This window comes from Spermophilus citellus (genome assembly GCF_964194105.1).
Source record: "Spermophilus citellus genome assembly, chromosome: 2".
In the NCBI taxonomy this organism is placed as follows: domain Eukaryota; kingdom Metazoa; phylum Chordata; class Mammalia; order Rodentia; family Sciuridae; genus Spermophilus; species Spermophilus citellus.
Genome location: NC_138183.1, coordinates 257,122,900 through 257,132,487, shown reverse-complemented (window position 1 = coordinate 257,132,487; position 9,588 = coordinate 257,122,900). Strand labels below are relative to the sequence as shown.

The following is a 9,588-nucleotide window of genomic DNA, read 5'->3' as shown; positions in this document are numbered from 1 at the left end:
TGGGGAATGTCAGCCCCAGCCCACCACTGTGGGAACATAAGCACCTCCAGAGCGCTAACAAAACATAGGTAATGACACCTTGGACCTTATTGGGCCGGAAGCACACGGGGGCCAGTTCTGAGGCCACTCCAAGGCACCTGCAAGTCTCAGGTGGCCACCCCAGGGACAGCTGTGGCTCAGGAGGGGCCGGGTGGGCCCAGAGTCCTTCACTCAAGTTCATCCAGTATTTACTGAGCACCTTCTTTGCGCCAGGCCTTGTGCCCTGCGCCAGACCCAAGAAAGAGAACAAAGAGCCCTGTAGGTGGGAGCTGAGGAGCCCTGGGAGTCTTTGAAGGTAATGATTTGGGGAGGGGGAGTGTGACAGGACACCTCAGACATTTAAAAATTGCCCTTGAGTGGGGTGTTGGATGGAGCATAGGGGCCATCACTCTCCAACCTGGGCCCCTAGCCGACCTGTCCTCTAGGGTCACCCTGGGGTTTGGAGCTGGGAGGGCAGTGCCTTACTGGAGGGAGATGGGAAGAGCTGAAGGGCGGCCCTCAGCCAGTGCTTGTTGAGTGAAGGGTCTTAGGAAGGCTGACTGACAGGCCAAGCCCCTCCTGGGACCACAGGCTCAGAGGGTAAATGAAAACTGGACCCTCTGGGCAGAAGGTAGGTGCTGGGCAGGACCCTGCAGGACCTTCCCCTTCCACCCCTGTCTCCTGTGTGCACAGCAGGTGTTGAGGCCCTGCTGGTGGCTCTCTTCCCTCCTGAGCCTGAGAAGAGTCCAGGCTTTGTGTGTTTGGGGCGGAGGGGGGAGTGCATTGTTCTTGGCTCAGAGGAAGCACAGGACAAACACCTGGAGGGAGAATCCTGGAAGGAATCCCTGGGAGCCCCTGGACTGTTTGGGGTTGGCTCTAGGTTCAGGTCTTCCCTCTCTCCCTGCCCCAAGCTGGACCCTGGCTGGAGGTGGACCCTGAGCCTGGAAGTCAGCTGGATGCATGGCCAGATCAGTGGGGGTGGGAGATATGACCTTGCTGGGTTTCCACTTACTCCTTGTCTGAAAAGTGGGGAAGCTGGGCCCTTGGAATTCAGGCTGAGACTGGAGGGGCCACATGGTAGGAGGTGCCTGCAAGGCTCCCCAGAGGGCAGCAGCAGGCCTTGAAGGATCTGGGATCTGCAGGTGTGGAGAACTCACTGTCAAGAACTCACCTTAGGGGCTGCCCGGCCAGCTTTCTCCCCATGCCAGGCCCAGAATGAGCCTAGTGGGGGACTGCACCTCCAAGGTGTCCATGTGGCTGCTGCAGGATAGGGCAGGAGCCTCTTCATCCCAGCGCTGATGTGGTCAGCAATTGCAGATGCCCTGGGAGTGACCACTGGCTCCTAAGACCTCCGGGCATGTGCAGCACTCCTCACAAGGCCTGAGCAGGGGTGGATGGTGACCAGGAGTCCCATCTGTAAGATTTGGGAAGGTAAAGGTGTGACCCTCGGCTTCCCCTAAGACCCTGGGCACCCCAGGAGGAGAGGGCCATACGATTGTGGTTCTTTTAAAATCCCCATGGAGGACTCTCAGGCAAACAAGCAGTTAACACCTCGGACTCTGTTCCCACTGTGTGAGGGCGGCCCTTTCCCCTCCTCTTGCACTGCTCCCTCAAGGGCCTTGCCTGGGAAGCTGGGACTCTCCACAGCAGCCCACAGCAGCCAGCTTCTCCTCTCCGTGCAGGCGTGGATGGGGAGGGGGCTGCGGTGGGCTGAGCATTCGCGGAGTACCGCTTTGCATCTGCGCTGGGCCCAGGCTGTGGCCGCTGGGCCAGGAGCGGGATGCCTACTGCGACTGTAGGTGCCTACCGCGGGCGAGCGCCAAGCCCGACTGGGACTGAGGTCGCTGCCTCCGAGTCCGCGGGGCTGACAGTACTTGGCGTGGGCCGGGGAGGCGCCGAGGCTAGGGCGGAGGTCAGGCGGGCAGCGGCGCAACGCTGGCACCCGGCTGGCAGGTGCGGGGAGCCGGGAGGCCGGGCGGCCCGCGCGCGCCCTCTGCAGCCCACAGGTCGCGGTGCAGGCTGGTCGCCACCGCCGCGGCAGGAGAGAGAAGGGGGTGGATCTCTTTCCTGAAAAGAGTGGTGGGTTTCCGCTGATTTGCGGTTCATGGTTTCCAGTAACCGTGCGCATTAACCATCCAGGCTGTTCTGTCGCCCAACCTGATATTTTTTAAAGTCAAGGAGGAATTAATGAAATGCTCATCTCAGGCGTTAAAGCAGATTGTCACCCCCCTCCCCCGCGCACCCCAACCTCATTTGTTTTTAAAAAATCGTTGTGCTGGGGATGAGCCCAGAACTTGTGCGTGCTAGGCAGGCACTCTGCCACTGTGCTGCATTCCCAGCCCACAGTGGCACTGAGAACGTTGGCCTAGCCGGGCTCTCATCCCCACCGACCATCTGCATTACCCTTTGTACTGCGAAGCTGAACCTGTCTCCATTAGACACCAGCTCCCCACAGCCGCCCAGCCCCCCGCACCTGCACTCACGGAGTGGGCATCGACAGATGAATACTCCCAGGACAAGCCCCGGGCCTTCCATCAGTCCCCCTCTCTCTGGCCTGTCCCGCTGGCTAGTGTTGCCAGTTCTCCAAGTACACAGAACTGGAAATATGGTTGTGTGTGTGTGTGTGTGTGTGTGTGTGTGTGTGTGTGTCTGTCGTCTGGCTTCTTTCTTGCAAGAAAGCACCTTCGAGATCTCTGTATTGCTGCTTTCCCACACCTGACCACAAACATCTGTGTGGTGTTATGCTTTACAGTGGCCAGTGGCATATGAACCACTTCTCTGTTTCACATATTAGACTATTTCCATGTTTTGGCTGTTAACAACACAGCGTCCTATCAAATATCTAATACACAAATTTCAGGTTATTTCCTTTCCTAGCGTTATTATTGTGACACAGGGAAATTTACAAATGTATAGAGAATAAGGTCAACATTTTTCCATTTTATTTTCAGATTAGAAAGACAACAGTTAGGATGCAGGTGAGCCTGCCCTCACGCCCCTTTCCAGAGGCAGGTACTGCTCAGGCTTGTGGATGTCTTTGTAGTTTAATTGCATATAGAAGTCTCCACGTGTAGCAGGTAGGTTTATTTTGTGTGCTTTGACATTTATTCCAACTGGGCATGGTGGCACACACCTGTAATCTTAGCAACTCAGGAGGCTGAGGCAGGAGGATGGTAAGTTCAAGGCCAACCTCAGCCATTTAGTGAGGCCCTGAGCAACTTGTGAGAGCCTGTCTCAAAATAAAATATAAAAAAGGCTGTGGAGATGGTTCATTGGTTTAGTGCCCCTGTGTTCGATCCCTCGTATCAAAAAAAAAAAAAAAAATCTGTCAGTTCATCCTTGTTGGTAAAGCAAGCCTTGCTTTTTCAGGTTAGCTTGCTACTTAGTTTTCTATTGTGAGAGTAGTCTGGGTGTCGAGCCATTCATGAACATTTGGGCACAGGTTTTGCCTCATAAACCACTGCTGCAGGGCAGGGCTGATGGATACCTCCCAGCTCCCTGGCCAGCTGCTCTGTCAAAACTGCAGAATCCAAGTCCCCACAGCCTGCTAAGTCCAAATCCATATGTTAACAAGTTGACCAATTTGCACATTCAGATTTTTTATTTTCACTTTTGCAAACTTTTCCTTAATTTAAAACATTATTATATAACGTGGAGGTGTTGCTCAATGGTACAGCCCTTGGCCAGCATGCAGAAGGCCCTGTACAAGGTCAACCAAAAAAAAAAATTACATAGTAAAGTTGATATTTCATTGGCATTAAAAAATTGTGGTAAAATACACACAGCATGAAAGGAACCATCTTAGCTATTTTAAGCATGCATTTCGGGGACATTAAGCACGTTCACACCACTGTACAGCCATCACCACTGTCCACCTGTAAAACCTTCTCATCTTCCTGAATTGGAGCTCAAGATGCAGGCAGTTCCATCACCGGCACATCTCCCGGGTACCATCTCCTTATATCTGTGACCCCTGCCCCCTTTCACTGCAGCTGTGCATCCGTTCTCCAGTCTGTGGCCCAGCCTTCCTGAGAATGTCATGAGGGGAGCTTTGAGATCTGGGGCCCTGAGGGTCACCCAGGTGGTTGCAGGTGTCTATGGCTCTTCCCCTTTCACTCTGAGTGCTGTCTGTGGCTCAGATGGACAGTCGCCCTGTTCACTTATTGAAGGGCGTTTGTGCCGCTTTCAGTTTTTGGTTATTGTGAGTAAAGTAACTCTAGACCTGCACATACAGGTTTCTGTGTGAACACAGGTTGTGTTTCTTGGATAAATAGCCAGGTGTAGGGTTGCATACCAAGATGGGCATGGTGGTGCATGCTCTTGACCCCACCTACTCGAGAGGGAGGATCACTTGAGCTCTGTAGTTCAAGGGCAACATTGCTCCCTGACCACTTGCAAGCCAAGTGTCCATTAATATAAGAAGGAAGGACAATTTGTCACATGCCACAACATTGATGAGCCTTGAGCACCTTGTGCTCAGTGAGATAAACTGGTCACAAATGGATAATACCATGTGACTTTGCTTGTGTAGGGTCTCCATAGCCATCAGATCCAGAGGTAGAGGCCCTATCTTGAAAAAAGCATGATAAATATAAAGATATAGCTTAAAAGTAAAAGGAAAGAAAAAGATGTTAACCTATTTCTGTTAACACCAGAAAAATCCAGGCTTACTAAAAAATGTCAAAGTTTCTAAAAAGCCATGCACACCTGTAATTCCAGCAATTCTGGAGGCTGAGGCAGGAGGATCACAAGCACAAGGCCAGCCTGGGCAGCCTAGCAAGACCCTGTCTCAAAATGAAAAACAACAAGTCGGGATGTAGCTCAGTGCTAGAGCACTTGACTGCCAGTTGTGAGGCCCTGGGTTCATCCCAGCACAGCAACCCACACACACTCACCCACACACCAAAACAACCCAGCACAATACAACAACAACAAAACACGCAAGCAAGCACCACACTCTTCCGGAGTGGCCGTGCCATTTATATATCAACCTTTGGGAAGTGGCCTCAGGCCAGCTTCCTCGGAGGTATGCACGTGGAAGAGGGTTGCCAGGTGGCAGGATATGCCCTCCTGAGCTTCCCCAGATGTTGCTTCTTTGCTCTCAAAGTGGCTACTAATTAATGTACACACCCCTAGTGGGTTATGAGGACTCTGTTTCTTGATACTCTTGTTAGCACTTTGCGTTAGGACCTTTTTGTGGTTGCCTTCACTGACTGACTAGTTTGGAGGAGAACTCTAGGAAGTCTTTTCACATAGGCATATTTATTTAGTTTTAAAAATGGCCTTCTATCGGGCTGGCGATGTGGCTCAAGCGGTAGCGTGCTCGCCTAGCGTGCGTGCGGCCCCGGTTCGATCCTCAGCACCACATACAAACGAAGATGTTGTGTCCACCGAGAACTAAGAAAAAATAAATAAATGTTAAAAAAATTCTCTCTCTCTGTCCCCCTCTCTTTCACTCTCTCTTTAAAAAAAATGGCCTTCTATTGCTTTATGGTTCTCACTAGATAGGTCTTATTTTATTAAGTATTTTAAAACTTATCTAGTAATTTCTTTTCCTATTTTGAAAGGCTTTTTTAAAAAAAGATTAAATAGATTCTTATTGACACCTGCTGTATAATGCTGTTGATTTGGACATTATGAACCCTCCTGTTAGTGCTGACAGAGTGCCTGTAGATTTGCTTGGATTTTCCAGTAGACAGTTGTGCTGCCTGACAATCCTGACTATCATTTCTTTGTAAACTTTTCATTCCTTTTCCTTGTCATATTGCATTGGCTACAATTGCCATTCATGGCAATGGCGGGAGTCATCAGTCCCTAAAAGAGAGAGTGGGGCTTGGTGCATGTGTCTCCTTGAAAGTGACAGCCCTGGGGAGGCAGGTGGGGAGGCCTGGAGCCAGAGAGTGTTGTGACCTGCAGGACAGTTGATTCCAAGGAGATCCCAGACGAGGCGATGAGGGGATGGAGAAAAGACAATGACACATGAAGAGAGGAAAGGTGGGGCTGGGTGGTTCAGCCAACCTCTGGTGGAGGAGGACTGACTATAGCAAGCTCAGCATGTTGATTCTATAAGTTCTGTCATTAAAAGGGCTATTGTGGGAAAGTTTCTTCAAAGTAAGTGGAGCCAAGATCATGCGTATGGCCAGCTCCATTATGATGACAAGCTTGCACCCCTGGCTCTCTCCCCCGAGCAGTTATAAATTGTATAGCTCTGTGGCTGGCACAGAACCATCTGTTGAACAGTGTGTCACCATAGCATCTGGGCTATCTCTTCGGCACCTTGCTCTGAGAGTTCTCCAGAGGGTGTCGCCTGTGTCGCAAGACAGTTCAAAACCCATAGTTCAGTCACTGCTCCCGACAAGGGAGGGGAAGCAGGCTTGAGGGTCAGTCGCCCCGCTGCTCTGGCCATGGTGTTTGGAAGTTGCCGCTGGTTGCTTGTCTAGGTCACCTCCAGGATCTGCAAGGAGACTGCCTCTCAGAATGGTCTAGAGGAGGACGGTGCACCTGCACACTGCGCGTCTGCTATCCTCGCAGCTGGAAGCCCGCCTCACTAGGAATCAACTTCCCTGCTCCTTTGGGTCATGCTCCTCGTCCCTCTGGGCAGCGGCTAGTATCTAAGATGGGCCAGGAGCAGAGGCTTCTGGGGCTTCTGTTGCTGCAATGTGATGGCCAAGTCCAAGGTCGCCTCTCCAGGCAGCAAGGCCAAGAGCTGAGGCCAGGACAGCAGGCTGAGCAGGTCCTGCACCTGGAGATCTGTCCTGTGTCCTGACTGTGAGGGATAGCCTCCCGCTTCCTCCCCCTCCCGCTTCCTCCCCCTCCCGCTTCCTCCCCCTCCCGCTTCCTCCCCCTCCCCCTTCCTCCTCCTCCCCCTTCCCCCTCCCCCTTCTCCCCCTCCCCCTTCCTCCTCTTCCCCCTCCCCCTCCCACTTCTCTCCCTTCTCCCTCTCCCCCTTCCTCCTCCTCCTCCCCCTCCCCTTCCTCCCCCTCCCCCTTTCTCCCCCTACCCCTCCCCTTCCTCCCCCTCCCCCTTCTTCCTCCTCCCCCTCCCCCTCCCACTTCTCTCCCTTCTCCCTCTCCCCCTTCCTCCTCCTCCTCCCCCTCCCCTTCCTCCCCCTCCCCCTTTCTCCCCCTACCCCTCCCCTTCCTCCCCCTCCCCCTTCTTCCTCCTCCCCCTCCCCCTCCCACTTCTCTCCCTTCTCCCTCTCCCCCTTCCTCCTCCTCCTCCCCCTCCCCTTCCTCCCCCTCCCCCTTTCTCCCCCTACCCCTCCCCTTCCTCCCCCTCCCCCTTCTTCCTCCTCCCTTTCACTTCTCTCCCTTCTCCCTCTCCCCCTTCCTCCTCCTCCTCCCCCTCCCCTTCCTCCCCCTCCCCCTTTCTCCCCCTACCCCTCCCCTTCCTCCCCCTCCCCCTTCCTCCTCTTCCCCCTCCCCCTCCCACTTCTCTCCCTTCTCCCTCTCCCCCTTCCTCCTCCTCCTCCCCCTCCCCTTCCTCCCCCTCCCCCTTTCTCCCCCTACCCCTCCCCTTCCTCCCCCTCCCCCTTCCCCTTCTCCCCCTCCCCCTTCCTCCTCCTCCCCCTCCCCCTCCCACTTCTCTCCCTTCTCCCTCTCCCCCTCTTCTTCCTCTCCCACTGCCCCTCCTTCCTGTGGTATGGGAGATATAACCCAGGGATGCTTAACCACTGAGCCACATCCTCAGCCCTTTTTATTTTTTATTTTGAGACAGGGTCTCTCTAAAATATTGAGGCTGGCCCCAAACTTGTGATCCTCTAGCCTCTTGAGTTTCTGGGATGACAGTTTGGCACCACGGTACCTGCAGGAAGGACATTCTTTAGTCCCCAGTCTATACTAGTTGCCGTCCACCCACAGCTGGCTCTCTGGGTGCTTCCTGGGCTGCCTCCGTGCTCAGGTGAGCGTCACATCCAGAGGAGCAGTCTCGGCCCTTGGCCTCACCGGGTGCCAGGCCCAGCTCCATGCCAATGCTGCTTCTTCTGGGGGTTGAATCGGGGTGCTGGGGTGTAGGCTGGGCTGTGGGGTGGCTTAACTCCCCCACTGGAGGGTGCTTGACTTCCTCGAGGCCCTTTTGGTCTCAAGAACTACCAACTGGCGCCTTGGGGATTCCCACAGCTACACGTGGCCTGAGTTATTTGTCGTGTCCTGCGTTTTGTCTGGTGCTAGGTGCCGGGATCTGTCTTCCTGGCCCCACGCGGCTTCCACAGAGGGCCTTGGCACTGACGAGGGACGGAGGCCCCTACTGCAGAGGCAGATCCTGATAACACACTGGTTATCTCGGTCCAGGGGCCGGGTCTTCCCGTCAGCCGCTGGTCACTGGGAGCAGCCACAGCCCTGAGGTTTGGGCCTGCCCCTGTGCTGGGAGTCTACCAGGTTTTGTCAGTATGACGGCAATCTCCCTGGCTTGGAAGCACCGTGGCCATTGAAACCAACCCAGACAGCAAGGCTGCAGGGCAGTTTGGGGGCTGCACAGGAGACCCCTGGTCCTCTGCTGCCCCCAGCCCCCGCACCACCACCAGCTGTTTGGGCCCAGGTGGCTGGTTTCCTCCTCTCCCTGTCTGTACAGGTGTGTGTCTGTAGGGTCCCCCAGGCCAGCTATTTCCTTTCTGCCTTGACTGACCTCACTGCAGCCTGTCACTGCAGGTCCCTGCAGGCTAGAGCACCAGCCAGGCCTTGGACATTCCCAGGCACTGAGCAGGGTATTCAGGCCGTGGCCCCCAAACAAGGGATGATCAAACACGCAGTTCAACACTAGAGACTCACCCACCCAAGCCGGGTCCCTTCCGCCTTCTGAGCACCACCCAGCCTCACCGCAGACATCGCTGGGCACTGTGTCCCCTCCCCTTGCTCTTGTCGCCAGGAGGCTGCAGCCCTCTGGGTGCCTTGGCCTTTACTGCTGGCTGCTTCCTTTGGAATCCTCACTGGCCCCGTATCAGGACAACCTGAGCCTCCCTGAGGGAATGTCCCTGCTGTGACTTTTGGGACAAGTCCAGCTGGTGGTAGCTGGTGGTCCATGAAGATGAGCCTCGTGGTGCTGGGCAGACAGGAAGGAGACCCAGGAGGCAGGAGGCCCCTGGTGAGGCCAGGAATGGCCTGTGTGACAGGCTGAGACCTGCATGGAGAGGTAGCCCCAGCAGGCCCTTCACGGACGCATCCGTCATCCATGCAACACACCAGCTGTGTGGGCCGGGCCTCCCACCTTCCTCTCTGTGGCTGAACTTACGTGTTAGTCTCATGTCAAAGCCGGACCTTCTCAGAGTGGGCACGGGTCTGTGCGCTGTGGCCTCGTCTGCTTCAGTACTGACACACTGGACACTTCCTCCTGGATGGCAGGGCCTCCACCAGTGTGTGATCACCCTGGCCTGCTGCGCGTGGCTGCTCAGGCAGCTGCCTCTGGAGACCTCCCTGAGGTTCCCATTGTCCCCTTTTGGACCTGGAGCAGGCCGAGCCAAAGCTCATGTGCCCTGAGGCGGCTGGGCCTGAGAGCGAGTGGTGGGGAGGTCCTTGGGAGCAGGAATGTGCGTCTGTGCATGAACCCGCACCAGCGGGGATGCTGAGGCCTGGAGTC

General features: G+C 55.0%; 1 long non-coding RNA gene across 1 annotated transcript; it reads right to left on the bottom strand.

Annotated features, from left to right (window-relative positions):
- Positions 1-45: 45 nt before the first annotated feature.
- On the bottom strand, positions 46-2,235 carry LOC308641972. The gene is made up of 3 exons (XR_014020475.1): positions 1,826-2,235; positions 1,190-1,432; positions 46-262 (listed from the first exon to the last, which is right to left on the bottom strand). It is a non-coding gene; the product is annotated as an uncharacterized lncRNA (long non-coding RNA).
- Between the last annotated feature and the right edge of the window lie 7,353 nt (positions 2,236-9,588).